General features: G+C 42.5%; 1 long non-coding RNA gene across 1 annotated transcript in view; it reads right to left on the minus strand.

The window, feature by feature from the left end:
- Positions 1 to 6,997: 6,997 nt before the first annotated feature.
- LOC146822804 (uncharacterized) overlaps positions 6,998 to 20,135 on the minus strand; it is a 175,211-nt gene continuing 162,073 nt past the window's right edge. The window contains exon 5 of the long non-coding RNA XR_014961835.1: positions 6,998 to 8,663. This is a non-coding gene — a long non-coding RNA (uncharacterized LOC146822804). The remainder of the gene's footprint in view (positions 8,664 to 20,135) is intronic.

Here is a 20,135-nt window from a genome sequence, read left to right on the forward strand (position 1 = left end):
ATAAGACATGTCTTTCTTTTTATGTGCAGCAATCTCTGCCCGACTTTGGAGTCTCTGCACTTGTAAAATTACTATTAACGTGCAGTTTTGAGAATACTGAAAACGCCTAAACTTACACAAAGGTATAAGTTTACCTTTGTGAATAAGGCCCCTGGTTCTGAAATAGATGGAATTATGCCTTTTTTTGACTCAAGGAGGGCATTGAAGATACACAAAGAGAAGAGTGAGAATCAGGAAGAACAGAAGAACTGTCTGAAGGGGTCAAGGAGAGCAGTGCAAATATCAGAATTTGTTTAATTAAAGTACATAACCAGCTAAATAGCAGTGTGAAAAGACAGAGAAAGGACCAATGGTAAGAGGAGAGAGCAGATGATTAAACATGATAAATAGATGGCAGGGATCATGAGAATGTTAAATAAGTGTTTGAAAAAAAAAAGTGTTCTTTAACAGATATGAGTTGAAGGGCAAAGTTAAGATTGATAGAACGAAAGGGAGAGAAAAGGGTAAAAATATATATAAGCCAATCAGACTGGCTTTATGAGGGTGCCATCATATTATTAGAATCATTCGCATGTTTGAACCTTATAGCTAGAGGTGGGTAGGATGTTTTATTCCATCCGCCAAATTGGCAGAATTTGGCAACTCAACAATACTCTTGTAATGCAGAATTCTGGCCAGATTCCACCAATTGCTCCTCTACTGCGATTTTCTAATGCGGACAGTCGCTGGTGGTCGCGACAAGTCGGAGTCTGGGAGCTGTTTCCTGACTAGGAATTCCACTGGTCAAGTAGATTTTTCACACCAATGACAGCAAAATCATCTTGAATGGCTGAGCCCTCTTGCGCACCACATGGTGCCATTTGCTCTAATTTTTCAGTGCTGCTCGCTCTACAGGTACTAAATGACAGTGAGAGCAAGGCAACATGCATATGTTTTGCCTGTGGGTGGAATCCCTCTGACTCTGCCTGGATTTTTATGCAACTCTGTGGAATTTCTCAGAGTGAAACTCAATAAGCTGCTACTTATAACATCACTACAATCAAAAAGAACAATGGGCCCAATTCACAAAAGTAATCTGAGACAAAATCATAACTTTACGACTTTCCGTATTCACAAAAGGCATTTTGGAGTAGTAAAGTTAGCAATCCTAACTTTACTACTCCTAAATGACTTTTGTGAATACCGGAAGTCATAAAGTTAGGATTTTCTCTTAGTTTAGGAGTAGTAAAGTTAGGAATCCTAACTTTACTACTCCTAAATGCCTTTTGTGAATACTGAAAGTCGTAAAGTTAGGATTTTGTATCAGATTACTTTTGTGAATCGGGCCCAATGTTAATAAACAATAACTTTCCTTAAATGCAATTTCTCATTATCAAGGTTACCAATAAACCATTTTGATTTCTAAAAACATATGTGTCAGAGTCTTTCTCAACAGTTTACAGACCACCAAATGTAGCCATTGGACTAACCACAAGGAATTCCTCCACTCCAGAGGTTAAGAGCAAGAGCTCCAGCTTCGGCAGTACTTGATTCAATAGCCAACCTTTCCTCGTGGTCATAAATTCAGTATAACCTGAAACTTAGGGCAAATTTGTAAAACATTTCTGTGGAAGTGGGTGGTCAAATTCTGCAGGCCTCCCAAGCATTCATTTAATCCATTGGCCACTACCTTCTTGGGACCACTACAATCCCCAGAAAATGTGTAGCATAGCTAATTAGTATCATTATCTAGTGCTCCTCACCCGGGTTCATGCATAGTTTATGAGCGGGTGGGCTTTTCTCGGCCTTGCGCCATGTACCCTTTATTCTCTTAAATCCAGGGTGCCCATGCCCACTGAGTACCCAGATGCTGAACCACATCAGAGGGAGGTCTGGGAATCTACTCCCACCATCCCTAGATGGCTCCCTGCCCCACCGGCACAGATGGTTGTTGTACGGGAACCGGCACGTCATTCTCCCTACCCGCTTTATGCATGCAGAGTGTAGGCACAGACCTGCTTTACTCCCCCTGCCACAAGGAGGGGGAACAAGGCACCACCACTGGGTGGGGCGAGACAGCACTCACCCCATACTCTTTCATATCAGGCTCCCAGGGATGAAGTCTCAGACCTCTATCAATACTGTGCTAGCCCCAGGGGAGATGAGGGCCCCTGGGAACAGTTGATGGTATGTGGCAGAGGCCTCACACATGGCACTTCCCCACAAGGATAAATAAACAGAAATGTACCGACCCCTGGACCGTGGCCCACATTGAGCATAATTTAGTGAAATATAGTGGAGCACTATGCACAAGATTTTGTGGTTCTTTCCTTTAATAAGGCAAATCTTTAAACCTGCATATCTTTGGCCCCATTGGACTGATTGCCTTCATCCTTGGCTCCTTTTGCTCCTGGTGACCAGACACTAGGAGCATATTCTTTAGGTCTCCTGCCCTCTAAAATGGTGCATTTTGTAGGGATATGGATTCTTGGTCTCACTTTGCCAGGCCAGTCATCTGAGTGGGATCTGGTGCTCATCTCCTGTTGGTGTGTCATCATGTGCAGCCCCCACAACCAGCCAGAAGACCCTCCTCCTTGCTGCACTCCCCAGGCCCCAGAGCATCCTGGCATCTTGAAAGGCAAGTTGGTGGCGGTAGAGTCCAGGTCATTTTTCAGGCTAGTCTTCAAGGGTATAACGGAGACAGCACCACTGGCCCTAGAGAGAGCCATTCCAATCCTGGGGATCAGCTGGATTCAAAGTCCCTAGTCCATCCTTGCAGGGTTTCAGGTGGCTTACACTTCCAGCTGGGCATCCTTTCGCTGTCATTGCTCCCACGTCCAGGATCTTCTCAATTTTCTTTAATTTGTGCAGTAATGGTTAAGTAGGGGTGGGAAGTTTGAGTGGCCAGAAACTGCTGGGTTTCCTAGGATGCCACATCATCCCCCACTCTCCCCCAACGCCCCTGCACAGCATTCAAGAACAATCCAAGATGGTGACTTTCTATGTTGTTAAAAATATAGCACATCCCTGTACTTTTAAAGTGACATAATAGCTTGCAGTGCCATGCAGCATCCCTTATTTGTAATAAGACCCCACATATTTTCGAGTAAGCACTGTAGACCCACATTATGAATGCCCACTCATGGTATAAGGACTACTGCTGGTCATCATCAGTCCTTGCAGAGTCCTTTATGCTATGCGGAACGTACACGTGGTGCACACTCTTGTGCACATGTTCACATGTAAGCAGTCTAGTGCCTTCTACCATAGCTGTGCAGCAGTGGCATTACCTTAAAAGTCAGACATTGGCAGTTAGCACGCTCAGTCCAATTATCGTGATATTACCATGAGTTACGGGTAGTCAATTGCAAAAAATCCTTGTGGACTAAATGGGTGGAAACCATTTACTACAGTCTAAAAACAACAACAAAAAGAGATCAAGGGGGTAAATTGTCCCGGAAAGAGGCTGTTAACAAGTCAGGTAAAAGACAGTGCATTTTATGTTATATTGTGGATACAGGTCTTGATGGTGGCAATGGGACGGAACACCTAAAGGAAGTAGATAGTTGGAAATGGTCAGAAGGTGGAATTTAATTCAAAACTTTATTTCGCATTAGGTTAAATGCATAAAAGCAAGTGAATAAAACAGTTCATATAATGTGTGCAGAAGGTGGAATTAGTGGTAGTGATCACGAGGAAGCAGTCTGAAAACAAGTGGAAAAGAAGATAAGATTTTCTGTATCACCAAGCATAAGCATGGGAGTAAATTGCAAGAAAAAGGACAAATCAAACGATTACATTATCAGGGACCTGTGAATGAAAGCTGTCCAAAACAAATAAAAATAAAGTGTACAAAATAGAACAGTGACAGAGCCTCAGAAAACGAGGTTAGTGGGCCAGTTGGCCAATAAGAGATAAGATAGTCCAAATGTGAAGGGTGAACTTGTGAGATGAAGTGAAGTTCAAAATATGAGCTAGACAGAAAAACGTACAGTAGATATGGCAACAATCCTTTGAATTTGATAAAGAATGCCAACCAGGCACCCACCTGTACAATCTGAGGAGAGTGAGAAGCAAGCGACTCAAACACAGACAATGTAGCAGAGACGGTAGAGTTGTTCAAACGTATCAGTGTTTCAGCAAAAACATAAAGTTGTAACTGTAGGGAGAGAAAAGTATCTAATGCAGTGATATTTATGTTAAAAAAAGGTCTAAAATTTCAGAGATCCATCTTGACATAGAAAGTAACATAAGAGTCCAATATTTGAGAATAAATGCAATTGGCTATACCTGAAGTTTTCTTACTAGGAAGTGAATGATGACTAGTGATGTGAAATAGGACCAGATCCTATTATGTTACCTCAACTCTGAAATAGCATATGTTGTTGTGCAGGACATAGAGAAAAAGGACATAAAGGGTGAGAAAGCGTTGAGCGAAGAGGTGCTGAAGTATGGAATAGTGGCCCAAAATGTTGTCCAGCATCTATGGAACAGTGTTAGCCCAAAGCCCAGGAAGCCAAACAGCTTCTTAAGCCCAGAACTCAAGCAGAGGTCAGGAGAAATAGCAGCTGATACTAAGCAGAGCATGTTGTCTTAAAGTTGACAAGGACAGAACACTGATGTGCTGCTTCACAACAAACACACAGAGGTAAACCAATGGGAGGCAAAGGCACAGGCAAGGGAAGTTGCTATATTGGTTATTGGGCACAGGGGCACATGGAAGGCAGAATAAAATTACAGAGAGAGGCCAGATTGACAACATATTAGCAGGCAGAAACTCCTACACATTACCCACACAGTCTCCATCATTCCCTCACAGATGACTGCTCAGGCAGATCAAATTGCCTTGCACTGCAAGGCCCAAAGAGCACAAACAGCAAGCAGCAGCAGCAGAGAGAGTGGGAAATAATCAGGGTGAGCAGAAAATCAGTTGGTATAGTCCTCTTCCTATCACTGCACTCCCATGAAGACTTCTAACAGCAGAGGACTGGAGCAGCAAAGACATTCATGAAAATGGCCAGCAGGTATACTAGGCCACTCTGGATCTGCACGCAGCTGGAAAAAGAGAAAAATGATAGGATGTCTGTATTTATGTGTGCTGCCATGACTATTCTGACCATTGTGCTGTGCCATGATGGCGATGTGCATTTCTTTTAACTGCAGCAATATTAATTGGTGTATCTAGTACACAAAAAAGAATCTTGCAAAGTCTGCACATTAAAGCATCACTTTATGTGCAGTAGTAAATCAGAAAATGACAATAAGATCCTCTGAAGCTCACTGAACAGTTTATTTCTATCCTTTTGTGACTTAAATGCAGAATTCCCAACATAATGATAACAATTAACCAAAACATAAACCACCCCATTAGCCTCCACCCAATTTTACAGAATGCATCCATGACACTTGTTTACCCATCACTATGTCTACATGCAGTATTTCTTCTTTTGCTTCTGGAGATACGATGGATCATTATGAGGCCTTGGATGAGGAGAAACTGAGTCTCATTGCCCATACAGATCGCTCCCACCCAACCAATAGTTTGGCAAGTTTGAGTTTATCAGTATTACACAGTCGGCAAATTTAGGGACATATCAGCAACAACCGGCGATAATCATCGCTAAGCGCACTTAGCGCTAGGATAATTATCGCCGGCTAGCGTGGATTTTTATCGCTGAGATAGCGTGCTATTAGCAACGCTTATCTCAAAAGCGATAACAATCCTAGCGCTAACTGCCTAACGTGAGATTATCGCTGGAAACCCAGCAATAATCTCACGAAATGTGGCGTTAGCTTGTTCATAGGGACTCACAAACTTAGCCATGATATCCACCTTCCATAGGATGTCATGGCTAAGTCAGTCCTGAAGCAGTAAGGAAAGTAGCGATAAAAGGGTTATCGCTACTTTTCCTGCCGCTATGCTTCATAGCGTGGGGCTTGATGATAGGAGAAATGCCGCTTAGTGACATTTCTCCTGTCATGTCATGTCAGGAACGCTCACTTTGCATTACAGATGCAAAGCTGGGCGTTAAGAATAGGTGCGCTAATGCAAGGTTTCACGCGTCAGCGTGACCTTGCTAATTAGGCGATAAAAGCGGCGATAATTTTCTATCGCCTTGTTGCTGATATGCCCCTTAAAGCTTTTCAGTCTTGGCGGAAGTGTGGCTGCCACAATCCCCTCTGAAAGATAAGTGATTACCAATGCGAAGCCACTGTCATTTGGCTATTCCCAAGCATTTCCACAAAAGTATTATATTATGCCTAGACTGAAATGTAAATGTAGGTGAACTCACCCCCTATAGTTTAGTGGATTTTTCTAGTTGAATCAGGTAACCCAGGAACTTCCTTGGGTAATCGTTATCTTCAACCAAAATTAGGCAATCTGAGGACAATCCCACCATTTATGTGTCAAGTCTCCTATTGCTTCATAGCCCTCCAGCTCTTGGAGATAAGCTGTAGATAAAGCATATGTAATTTCAGAAAGTGTCTCCTCAGTTAGTTCCCCCAATCTGTGTCTCTGGCGATGTCTGTCATTTGATTTTGCTTCCAAAAGGGGGGCATGTATCTGCAAGAGTACACCTCTAGTGTCTTATGGTTGCTGCACATACGTTTCAAAGGGGTTACCACTTTCGTTGCCCCCTTCTTCAGCTCAGGGTGCACTACCCTGTGGTGTCGCCCTGTGCGACAACGTTTGTTGGCGCCCCCCAATGAGCACATCTACCACAGATTCTCTCTCTTCCACCATTTAACAGTGTTCCTCAAGTCTCTATCACCACTCTCTCTCAGACTGATTTAGTTTTGTAGCACCACTCATACCAGTGTAGGGTGTCAGAGCACTTTACATCACCACACATTGGCACAGAGACAATCATACATGTGTAAATCAGGGTATAGGAAATGTTACTTAAGACAGAGGACTACAGGATTTAGGAGTCACATGTCATCTATACTGCTAGACAGTATAGTTTAAGAGTCCTTGGTGTGGAAAAGCACAAATTCAAAATTTAAAACATAACATCATTGTTAGGGGTTTTCTTTATTAATAAAAATTGATTTCTTCTACCCAAACAAACACTTTTTGCAAGTTTAGGATAATGACAGACAGGGCAAAAAACATATAGCGCTAATATATATCTTGTAGTTTGCATGCAGCTCTTTGATGACAGTTAATAGCTCACTATGCTATATTAGGAATTTAACCTATAAACTGTAACAAAAGTAATAAAGGATCGCTGAGACACAAGCAGCAACCCATTGATCTATTTACATTATGTGTACTTTGTAATCTGCATGGTACACATTCTTTGCAATAGGCACATTAACCTACTGCACTACCTTACCATGAGTTAAAACTTCCACTAGACAAACCTACGGTCTCTCTCCAGCAGGAACATTAATCCCTGGAGTGATCTTGACCTTTTTATTGATGGCTGAAAATTGAAGGAAGCAAGGAGCACGGCAGCAGGTGCTATTAAAACAAAAATATGCCTGCAACCAGGGCGCCCCCACCCCAAGTCACAGCCCGTGCGGTGGCACCGGTCGCACCGCCCTAGAGCCGGCCCTGTCTGTGGTATAGGACTGTGCAGCAGAATTTTGCCGTGTCTTCACCTCAAACTCATGCATACATTACTCAAAAATGTAAACCTCCCCATTGTGAAATATGTCTACTATCATTAAGCAACCTCCACCTCGAAAAAGGGTCTGGACTCAGGGTTGGGGAAAAAGGTTTAAAATGCGTAGGTGTGTGCAGAAACGGGAAGGTAGTCATTTGTATTCTTCAGGTTATGGCGTCTCAAGTTGAAACTGTGATACCTGTGGTGGTGCTTAAGTATACATTTGGTGAGCATTCGGATTTAGGTTTTCTTATGAGAGCCCATAATGAGGGACCTGTAATAACCCTATCCAAATAGAGCCATAGTGGCTCTGACTCCTGTGAGCACCATTCAGATATCACCCTCAATTGGGTTGCATAATAATGTAGATTAAGATGTGGTAACACCAAAATTCCTTTATCTGTAGGCCGGCACAATGTGTTGTCAGCAATGAGGAGCCTGTCCTCCTCCCTAAATGAACTTCAAAAAGGTCTATTTAAAAACTTTAAAGAGCGACTCAGAAATTTCTATTGGAAGGACCTTGAAAGGATATAATATTTTGGGTAGGATTGCCAATTTTAATGAATTATTCTACCCAGACAGGGCTATTAGTTCAAGAAGGAGAATACCAACAATCAAGAAGCATGAGTCCAAATTTCCCTGCATCGGGGGTTGATCTATTGCTAAACTGACATCCCTACATAAGTATTTTGAATCAGGAGGAAAGGTGTCAGTACATTGAGTCTTCCTAAGAAGACTATCACAAGAGAAAGAACTCATTCTGAGATGCTCTCTCTCCGAAGAGAGAAGTTGGGCTCTTTCCCTAATTCTAACAACCACCTATCCACTGGTAGCATTCCCATGATGCACAGCTTGCACGGATTCCACAATGGGTATAGTCATGAGCGTACTTTTCCACGGTTTTCTCCATGTACATCCTTTGCAACAATTTGTCCTTGATTCCCATGCCTTCTCCTGTGTGAAACCAACTTCGGTCTTTATCACCTCCAATCCATGTAATTGTAACTTCTTCTACTTTTGCTTAGCTGCTAAAACAATGACATTATCTTGTCTACAAAAATGTTTCTCCACCTGCAATGCAAAATGTGGGAAAGAATAGATTACACAGTGCACATGAAATTCAGAACATTAATCCTAAAGTGAGAGTTTGTTAGGGGTTTGCATTTCAAGCAACAGCTTCAGTTAACATATGAATATATCACCCGTTTGCATAACTAATTTAATTTCGACTAATACATTTATCTAATGGGAAGCATTATCATTAATAAACAAATTTGGGGCCAGATGTACGACCAATTTGCGAGTGTAAAATCGGTCGCAATCCGAATTGCGCATGCAAAAATGGCCGAGCGCAATGTACGAAATGCACTCACACACCTCAAAATTGTGATGCGAACGAAGACCGACTCGCAAAAATTGTGATCAGAGTTTGTTTTCCGCAAATAGCGACTCGCAATTAGCGAGTCGCAAATGACAATGTACAGACCATTCGCAAATTGCGCAAATTGGACCATTTGCGCATGCAATTTACCGCTAATCAGAACAAGGTGGTAAACAGGCCCAAACTATAAAAAGTGGCCCAGAATGCATCTGAAATCTTTCCACAATGGCTGCCCTGTATGTGATGGCAATGAGGATGTGGATACTGGCTGCTCAGCAGAGAAGGTGGAGACAGGAGAGAATATTTAGAGTCAGGCTGACATTGTTTGAGAAGACAGAGGAAGAGCTATATGAACAATACAGGCTGCGTAGCACTGTCATTCTAGACCTCATTGACACCCTGAAGCCACAATTGGAAAGCAGAACCCTGCACAGCAATGCAATCTCCACACATGTGCAGGTGTTGCGCTCCCTTCACCTATTGGCCACTGATAGCTACCAAGATGTCATTGTATTGGCTGGAGGTGTGTCGCAGAGTGTGTTTTCAAGTTTCTTACACAATTTCCTAGATGCCATGCTACACCACATCCATCACCACATCTACCTGCCGAGAAATGATGTGGAACTTGAAAATACAAAAATGTAATTTTATAGACTAGCAAGTTTTCCACTGGTCATGGTTTGCATAGATGGGACCAAAGTGCCCATATGTCCCCCCTCACGCATAGAATACATATTCCATAATAGGAAAAGCACACATTCCCTCAACATCCAAATTGTCTGTGATGCAAACAACATCTTCACAGACATTGTTGCCAAATATCCAGGAAGCACACATGACTCATGCATTTTCAGACACAGTGGCATATACCAGAAATTAGAGGTGACTTTAATGAAGGATACCTACTAGGTACTGAATTCTCTTGTCCACTGTAAAATGTAATTGCACTATGGTGTCTGCCTACATGTTGTCTCACTATCACATATCCCCCCCAGGTGACAGTGCGTATGCCCTGCATCCATGGATCCTCAAACAGCATCTGTTGAACACCAACACACCTGAAAGGTGGTACAACAGGGCACATAGATGCACCAGATCAGTCATTGAGCACACATTTGGCATCCTAAAATCACAATTGCGTTGTCTTCACAATAGTGGTGGAGCCTTGCAGTAAGCGCCTGAGACAGTCTAAAAAATCATGGCAAACTGTGCCATACTCTACAACATTGCCTGCAGGTGGCTTGCCCGTGGAGGTGTCTGAGTCAGACTCGGGAGATCAAGACTCTAACCCACCAGCCCAACAGAGTAGCGATGGAAGCTCAGCAGCAGAGGGGAGAAGATGTAGGGAACACATAGCCACACATTATTTTTCAAGGTACGTCATTGACATTTGCAGTCTACATGCAACAAATGACATCACAAAATGAATTTCCCTTTATTTGAGGGGCATGTCAATGGACAATGCTGGACAACCTGTCCATCTCAATCCAAATTAAACTAGAAATGTCATGTAGTTATTGCACCAGCCAAAAAACCAACAGGCACTTTTCTACATGAAAAATAATTTTTTGCCTCTTCGTCCAGCATGTGGTGATCTGGCACGTGGGATTGGTGGCTGCCGACTGCTGCTTCGCCACTCTAAAGGTGAATCTGCAGTGGAGACACTGCTGCGGCTGGACACCTCACTGTCAGCTGTCTCTGTGGCTCCTCCTGTAGCAACCATTTTCATGTGTATTGCCTAAACTGCAGATGTAATTTGTTGCAGCCCTTATGCAACGTCACCACTGTAGTGGCCCTTTTCAATTTGCAGAGCCAGTGTGCCCTTGCTGTATTGCGTTGTTGCCGTTGCCAGCCTACCAATTGACCTGGTCATTGAGTGCATTCCGTGTGTTCTGCTGCGCTCCATTCTTCAGTGCTGCACTCTCTCCTCCAACAACTCTGTACATAGCTGCCCATTAGCCCCTGTAAGGGCATCAAATTTACCCTCAATATGGGCCTGGTTTTCAGCCATTTGTTGGGTGATGTTAAGGAACCCCTAACTCAGCTTTGCATTTATCAGCCTTATCTGCTTTTGTTGCAGGTGCTGAACCTTCAACATGGCCTGCTCCAATCCACCAAATACCGAATGATTGCCTGCTCCAGTGTGGGTGGGAGTATGCATCGGAGCCTGAAGCCTCCTTCCTGACTGCTGTGCCGGACGTTAAACCCAGACCCTTTTGCCCAGAGTGCGATGGGATGATGCTTGCTGCTGTGTTGCTGGTTGCTGGTGCGTCATGCCCTGGAGTCTGTGATGAACTCTGTGCAGCATTTCCCAGGACATTAGAACAAGTTGGCTCATCCTGCCTTTCCTCCATATGGACCTGCTCCTGCTGCGAATCACTAACAGCTCCCATTGGCTCTCCACCCAGAGGTGTATCTATGTTACAAAAGGGGAAATAAATAAAATATTTTGAGTCACTAGCTCAGTGGTGGTACTATGTTCACAACTCATGTCAGTCCCTATCTGCACTGTTCATGTCACGTACTACATTTCCCACAATGCACCAAGTGTGACTTTTGGATCATATAGCGGGAGCATGTAGATGCAGTTGGGTGTGGGTGTAGGGCATGCATTTGGGAAGCAGACTTCTTAGGTTATTGTGAGATTGTTGTTTTTTTAATAAAGCCCTATTGATCCAGGTTTATCAGTTTTATAAGAATATTCCTTAATTGCAGGGACAGGATTTTCAAATATATTTTAACGTCCATATTTAATAAAGCACTCAGCTTATAGAAGGTACAGAGTTTAGGATATTTTCCCAGTTTATGGACTATAGTTTTTGTTGCCACTGCCATTGTAAGTGTGACCTCCACAACACCCTGCATAAAGGAGTTGATCAAGGTATGCCTTTTGCACATTAGGGGAAAATGAGCCTGCGGCATATAAGGCTGAATAAAAAAACTTTTAAAAGGCTGTGACTTAACTTTCCTGTTGAGTCAAGAGGTCATTCATGTTGCTCTTAATTTCTCTAACGTACCCATTCTCATGTTTCTGCCTAATTTGCTTTGTTAGAAATTTACCCACTTTGTTTCTTTGGAATAATATGAGCTTTTCAACTGGAGGAAGGACAGCTCCAACCTGGTAACATGATGCATTCTCAATTGGCCCCTGATTCCTGAGACCAATGGGAGCATGCACGAAGAAGGTGCCTTCCCATAATTTAACTCTGCTCTCTGTAGTACGTTTTCAAATTGTTCCCTCCACAGCTGCCTAATTCTCCTCACACCAGAAAGCGGGTCTATATAGTTTCCCCTTATCATCACCTTAAATTCATCCCATAGGCTCATTATTAAATCCTCCCTATTATTGTTGTCTTTAAAATAGTTTTTAATATAGGAGAGGAGTTTGTCTTTAAAGACTAGGTCTCTCAGCATGAGATGGCGAAGGATCCTTCTTGACAAACGTTTAGGTTGACTGTGCCAGTCTGAATGCAGAGTGGGTGAAGCATGATCTGATAAGTAAATTTGCCCTATATCTGCATTTTGAGCTGATGGGGATCAATGCATTGCTCATCAACGGATTGTCAATTTGTAAGGGAGAACAGTAAACGTGTGAAAAAAAATGGTATCTAGCTTTGCTCTGTAGTCTCCAGATGTCCTGTAACCCAAGATCTTTCATATATATTTTACGTTTTTTAGAGAAGAACCCAGTATGTGACACCAGTGTGTTTGTTCTATACAAGCTTTGTCTCGTGCCAAGTTAAAATCTCCCATTAATCTTAGGTCCCTCTGAGCAAATTCCTCTAATATAGCTGTCAAGCAACAAAACAGCCTTGCTCTGAGTTAGGTGCATATATAACTGCAAAAGTGACCTTGCTCCCCTCCGCACAATTTGCACAAGTAATGTCAAACCATCCTTATCTCTTTTAAGATCCTTCATCCCAAATGCAAGAAGCCCTTTAATAAAGGGTTCATACCAGTTATGGTCTGCCCTTCTATACCTATTGTCCTTGTGCAGTTCTTTCATGTACTCTATCTGAAGAAGAGAGCGTTAGCCTCATGGTTTGTGTAGTGCATGTGGTGGGTATTAACTTCCTCTTGTAGTAACTCTCCAATAGGGAGGGAACACAAAGAAACAGTACAAACATTGTAAATAGTTGTAATAGTGATGCGGTACAGATAAGGGTTCCTCCCAGAGGATACCCTGTATCACCACACAGTGATTACCTGGTGCACCATCCGAGGGTGGCATGTCTTATCTTATGGCATCAATTAGACTCCAAAAGAGGGCCCACCTTGAATTAGTAGGGAAAAAAGTTCAAGGTTAAGACACTTTTTGTGTCTCATTCCTCCATAAGGCACTTGAAAAAATGAGAATACTTGCCTCCCCTCCACAGGCCATTCAAAGGATAATAAATATGTATTCAGTTCTTAGGCCCCGTGGAAGGATGAGCAGAAGGCTCTTCCTAAAGAAAAGTTGGTATGACACATGTACATTGTTTAACAGATTGATAGGCAGTGAAGCTTCTACTGAAGACCAATCTTTAGCTGGGGATTTTGGTACCCTTGCACTCTGGAGTCATGGCGTTCTCCATTCAAACTTCTCTGCAGTGCTGGGTCTAGTCTTACCTCATGATTCCGCCACGTGGTCTAAATCTGCACTCGCCTCCAGGGTCAGTGCAAGAATTGTCGCCATTTCTTTGACCTTTGAAATTTAGTGTGTCTTATTACGGTATTCAAATGACAGGCCAAATGGGTAGAGCCACTGATATCATATTCTGTCATGGCACAGTTTGGCCTTGATAAGCTGAAGCGCTGGCGGCATAATAATGTTGAAGCTGGTATATCCTGAAAGAGAGCAAATTCAAAGTTCCTGTGTTTGATGGAGTCTAGGCTATTAGCAGCCTCAAGAACTCTTTCTTTTTATTGAACTTCATGAACCTTAATTAGAATGTCTTTTGACCTCCATGATTCTCCTGTGGGCACTGGTCTATTCTGTGGACTTGCTCAAGTCGAGTGTCTCCTTATTCTCCTTTCAGAAGGGCAGACACCAGTTCCCCCATAAAATGTTGTAAATGTGTTACTTCTCCCCTTCTTGAAGACCATGAATCCTAAGGTTCTCCCTACAGAAATGGTTTTGCAGGTCTTCAAGTTTAGCATTGTTGTGTTAGCCTGTAACTAAAGGGTATGTCATTTTTCAGTGAGGGAGTAGGTGGCATGCTCCAGGTGCTGAACTTTAGCCTCTGCTTTAAATACTTGGTTGCCTGATGAGTCTATTTTAGGGGATAGAATAGAGATTTTCTCACAAAGATCAATGAGAAGAGCTGTCAACTCTCTGGCTAGGTTGTTTTAATTTTCTCACGCAGTTCTGACTTGAACATGTGGAGGGTCGGTTTTCATTGGCATCATCCCTGGAGGTGAACTCTCAGATGTCATAGCTGATGATCGGGAAAGGGTTCCTCTCGTATGAGTCAAACAGGTTCTTCTTCTTTTTGAGGTTTTTCTTCAGCTGCACCTGATGAGGTGGCAACAGCCTCTTATTGAGCTCCTGTGGGGGTTTGTATTTTCAAGAGTGGGAGGGAGCCAGCCTCCCCAGCCTACAGAGTCCCCAATCTAGGGCCCAGTTCATCAATTTCCCCAATGAAGACACCCTCCTTAAGATAGGTATATAGATCACTTATTTCTATAGGGTCCACATATTCTTATTTGGAGCTAAGGAAGGCTAAGCATGCAGCCCCTCTGCAACCCACCATTGTACATAGAGAATAGGTCCAGCATACTGATCCTTCCATGGCACCAACATGGTGATCTTCACCCCTCTTCTGGTCCCAGGCATTTGCCCCAGCTTCAAATTGCCCTCTTTAGCCTCAAGTTCTATTGTGCAGATCTCAGCAGGCCACCCACCTCAGGCCGCCGCTATCACAGCTCTGTCAACCTTTAAGTCCTTGTGAGTGTCGAGCTCACCAGATTCTCCCACCATGAGCACTGCTCACCTTTCAGGTTGATCTGGTTCTCTCAGCATCTTAGTTCAGCTCTTGAAAGTCTACATGGTCAAGGAGGCTCCACTCTGGCGGTGGGTGTGTCCCCAGGGAAGCGCAACACACCTCACCGAACCAAGCTACATCCTGCATGGAGGCGGCTACAGTCCTCAGAAAGTTTTCATTTGCATCCCCTCCACCACCATTTCTAGAGAGGGGTCGGTTTGGGAGTTCATAGTGCTCCTCAGGATAAGCTGCAATACTTCACTTAGCTGACACTCAGATATGCACCGTGGGTGTCATTTGGTAGTCCTCTTGGCTCGGCAGATCCCGGGCTCAATCCTCGAAAGTGATGGAGCCACCGATCTCTCATACCCAACCCGTGAGACTGTCCATCTCTCGCCTTTCTAGGTCTACTTCATTCTGGGAGAAAAAACCCTTAGTTAGCCCTGTACACTGCAAGGGGATGTGAAGTCTCGGCGAGATCTAGCTGACGGCAATCATCTTGGACCATTTCCTGGCCACGCCCCACAGTGCTGTGCATTTTAAGAGTATCCATCTGACAAGCAGACCTCATGGCCAGCTATGACCACCGTCACTGTCGGAATGCAAGAATCAGCTGAGCAGAGTGCTTGCAACAACTAGGGTCTCTGTTTGGACACACTGTTGCATCTGAGTCCAGCATTTCTGATAACCTTGTAAACAGCACCTTAGACGATAATTTGAAATATAATGGCACATAATTGCGTTATTCTGTTACATTTGATTAAAACAAATAGTATAGAGGAAAAACGTTTTTTTTTGTTGAAACACTGAAATTCAGCACATTTCAGTAAGGACTGTACCAAAGCCATGTGAAACTATCCTAACCTAAAAAAGAGAGTTGTGTCTAATCTCAACCAGCCATGGTAATTTAATCTCTGCAGCAGACAAGCCTGAATAGTGTAGGATAAATCAAAGAATGTTGAAACAGATGTCTCATTCCCATTCGCAAACCAGGGATGTGCAATTTGCATACTGATTGGCTTGTAAATGTAAATGACATTTTTTGTAATATGACCTATATAATAATAAGTCACATCACAAATTGCCCATTTGCTTGGGGTTGCAAAACAACCTGCCTAAGGATTTTTAAGTAGGCTGGACAAAATGTGCAAGCCCATGTGCTTTAGCTGCCAGGGAAGGGTGGGGGCTGGCAAGCACTGCATACCTGCAGCCCTGCGTTTGCAAAACACAAAAATATTTTATAAAGTAGTCTGTGATCCTCAAATAAACTGTTTCTGCTCTTAAATTAAAAGAGTTTCCTATTTTGGAAAACATCTTTGAGGTGTCAGTAACTGATCACTGGTTTGTGATCGCGATTATAGTTGAAAACTGTTGAAACACACAAAACTGAATCACGTTTAGGAAGGAACACCTCTTTCAAGCCCTGCTTTGTACTGCAGGCCCTTTTTACATCTGGGCTGAAGACAAACTTTTCCCAAAAATGCATTAGAAACATAATTATGTCTGCAGGAGGTTTTAGTTATTCAAGTTAACTACCTGGGGGGGGCTTATTTAAAAGTCCCTTGCGCCACTTTTGCATCATTTTTAACATGAAAAAAGTGATGTACGGGTGGCGCAAGGGGTTTGTAAATAAGGCCCTGGGCTTCTTAAATATCACTCAACTTATTGTTCCTTCCACCACAGTTCATACCATTGGACAAGCCCACTTAAATCATTAACTGCTTTATTTTGAATAACTGCGGGGCATATCAGCAAGGGCCGGCGATTTTTATCGGCCAGCGCTCTTAGCGTGAGGCTAATTATCACCTGCAAACTCTGAATTTTATCGCGGAGAAAGCGTGCTGTTAGCAACGCTTATCTCCAAAGCGATAAAATTCAGAGCGCAAGCTGCCAAATGTGCGATTATCGCTGGAAATCCAGCGATAATCACACAACTTTTGGAGATAGCTTACTGATAGGGCCTCACATACTTAGCCATGATATCCATCTTCCATAGGATATCATGGCTAAGTCACTTTCAAAGCAGGCGTAAGGAAAGTAGCGATAACAGAGGTTATCGCTACTTTTCTTGTCGCTATGCTGTTTTGCGTGAGGCTTGATAATAGGAGAAATGTCACTTAGCAACATTTCTCCCATTATCCTGGGGAGGAACGCCCACTTTGCATCTTATTAGAGATGCAAAAATGGGCGTCAAGGGAAATGGCGATAAAGCAAGGTTTCACGCGATAGCGTGACCTTGCTGATAAGGCGATAAAATTATCGCTGCTTTCGTCCGAAAATGGACTCAAAAGCGTCGCTAATTTTTTATCGCCTGCTTGCTGATATGCCCCTACATTTATTTTGTGCACATACATACATCCACCTAAAACAACCTAACAGAGAAAGTTGAAGGCACTTGTATTTCACAGTAGCTGCTTGTTCCTATATATATAGTAGTGTGACATCACATACTTCCGTAACAATCAAGACATTTACTGAAAACTTCAGTTTTGACTCTTCATAAGTCAGCTTTGGTATATTTATTTAGACTGTAGAACACAAGCACAATTCAGTAAACTAGCAACAGGATTGATGCAAATGTATATGCTGAATCCACAACTCCTGAAAATTGAGATATTTCATCTGACCTGAGAGGGACATCTAGTAACAACTTGAGGTACTGCAGCTTTGTAAAAACTTCAAGCAGTTGGCTCTGACGCTAAGGGGACATCTAAACCACTTGAAGCACTGCAGCTTTATGAAAAATGTTTCTAATTGTTACTTCTGGCTCAAGAGGGACTTTGAGCAATGAGTTGAGGTAGGGCAGGATTAGAAATGTCTTGCTAGTCTCCAGTTTGCTGAAAAAGAGCCTCCCAAACAGAAATACACATACATAAACCCAAGAGCATTTTTGGGCAAATTACTTTATCCACTGGTTTGCTCAACTGACATGAACAATTTGCTTCTACCTACCATAAAACAAAGTGTAAGGCAGCGGCTCAGCATAGTTCAGCCATAGATTGGCCTCACTATGAGCAAATGCTGGTGACTGACACACACATGTAGCACTAGTTAGAAAACATTCTGTTAACAATAATGTTGAAAGCAGGTGCATTTTCCAGTGACTTCTAGTACGTCTGCATATTAAGTGTGACCACATTGTTCCATAGTAATTAGACATTTGTTGACCATTTTAGCTGTATTGCCTACCTCATGTTTTGGAAAAATCATAAGAAAAAATATACATAAAGAAAAACCTTTAATAAACCCTTTTAGTCCTTTTGGGTTGTTAGAAAACCACTCAATTTATGCTTCCTTCCTCCACAGAACACCGTATTAAAAAACTGTAGTCAGACCCACTTTCATCATTTGCTACTGCAGTGACTGCATCTCAATTTTGCACGAACCTCGCATGATTAGAGCATTGAAGGCAAGTTTTCCCAGTGGCTTCTAATGCAGTACGGTTTCATCACCCACTTCCATACCAGTCAATGCATTTACTGAAAGCTGTAGTATTAACTCATCTTTATAAGTAAGCTTCAACATTTGCCCCTATCTTATAGAAAACAAGCAAAAACTATTACAAAAGAACAAGTGTATGTGCAAATTGATATGTTGAAGCCACTCCTTCTCAACTTTGTGGAAGACGCAAGAAATTCCATCTGCCTCGAGGGGGACCTCTTGTAATGACTAGAGGTGCTGCGGCTTTGCAAAGACTTCAAGCAGTTGGATCAGACTCAAGATGGACATCTAGTAACAGATTGAGGTAGCAGTTTTGTGAATGTCTTGCAAGCCTTGGGTTTTCTCAAATATAATGCATGGCACAAATAGATATATACATGTCAAAACAAAAGGGCTTTTGGACACATTTCTTTATCCAGTGGATACAGAATATTTGATTCTTTCTATCCAAGAACACAGTATAGGACAACGGTTTAGTACAGATCAGCAATAGGATGGCTTCTATGCAAACAACTGCAGTTTACTGGCACACATTTAGCACCAGTTAAAAAACTATGGGGCATATCTACTATGACGGCGATAAATAAACGCAAAGCGCTCTTAGCGCTTTGTTATTTATCGCCGTCTATCTCTGGAATTTCTCGCCCTGGTAACACGTTATTAACAACGCGTTACTCCAAGGCAATAACAATTCCTGAGATAGCGGGGAAATCGACGTTTTGCAGGGAACATCGCTGGTTTTCCAGCGATGTTCTCTGCAAAACGGCGATAACCTTGCTGATACAACCCACAGGGTTGTATCAGCATAATCCACCCCAATGTTAGGGATAGGTAAGTCTGCCTTTTAGCAGACGTTAGTTTTTGGAGAAAACAGCGGTTTTCTTCAATAACTAACATGTGCTAAAATACTGGGGCAGCCTTGTAAATATCGCGATGTGAACATCAGCGATATTTACAAGGTTGTCCTGCCCAGTGACGCCCACTTTGCATCTCATTAGAGATGCAAAGGGGCACGTTGGGTAAAAGGGTGCTAATATGCGCTAATGCATGTTAGTATCCTCTTGTTAATAGGGCAATAGTTTTATCTCCACTTTTTTGGCTTGTAAAAGCCCAAAAAGCGGAGATAAAGCCCTTGTAAATATGCCCCTATCTGCGAAGAATGAAGTTGAAGGCACTTGACTTGAGATTAATGGCATCTAGTACCTCTGAATATTATCATGTCATCACATTGTTCCATAGTAATCAATGCATTTACTGACAGCTTTGGTTGCCTTGCCAGCCCACAGTTTCCAAGCAAAATGTGATAAAAACCCACTTATAAATAATTAGGGCATCCGGTTTTATGGTGTTTGTTTTTTGGCCATTTCCGTCTGTATTTATCCATATTTATTTTGTGTACTGCGTATAAACGATGTGGTAAAACTATACATTTCCACATATATTTAACTGATCGGCGGGCACTCATACTTTGATGTCTGTTGTGTTTTAGCTATTTAAGCTGCCAAATATTACTTAATGATATATCTAGTGGTAAATACTAGCATTATACCATAAATATATGTTGACACATGCGTTATTTAAAGAAATGTCTTCCTGTTAATTTCCCATACTGTCCATCTGCTCGCTGCTGGCTTATAATTCATGAAAGACAGCACGGAAAGACACTTCAAAGAAGCACAACTTTCTGTATTTATCCACTTTTAAAAATCAATGCAGACAGAAAATACATTGGGGCATATCAGCAACAACCGGCGATAA

The sequence above is a fragment of the Triturus cristatus genome, chromosome 5_2, assembly GCF_964204655.1.
Source record: "Triturus cristatus chromosome 5_2, aTriCri1.1, whole genome shotgun sequence".
Taxonomy (NCBI): Eukaryota; Metazoa; Chordata; class Amphibia; order Caudata; family Salamandridae; genus Triturus; species Triturus cristatus.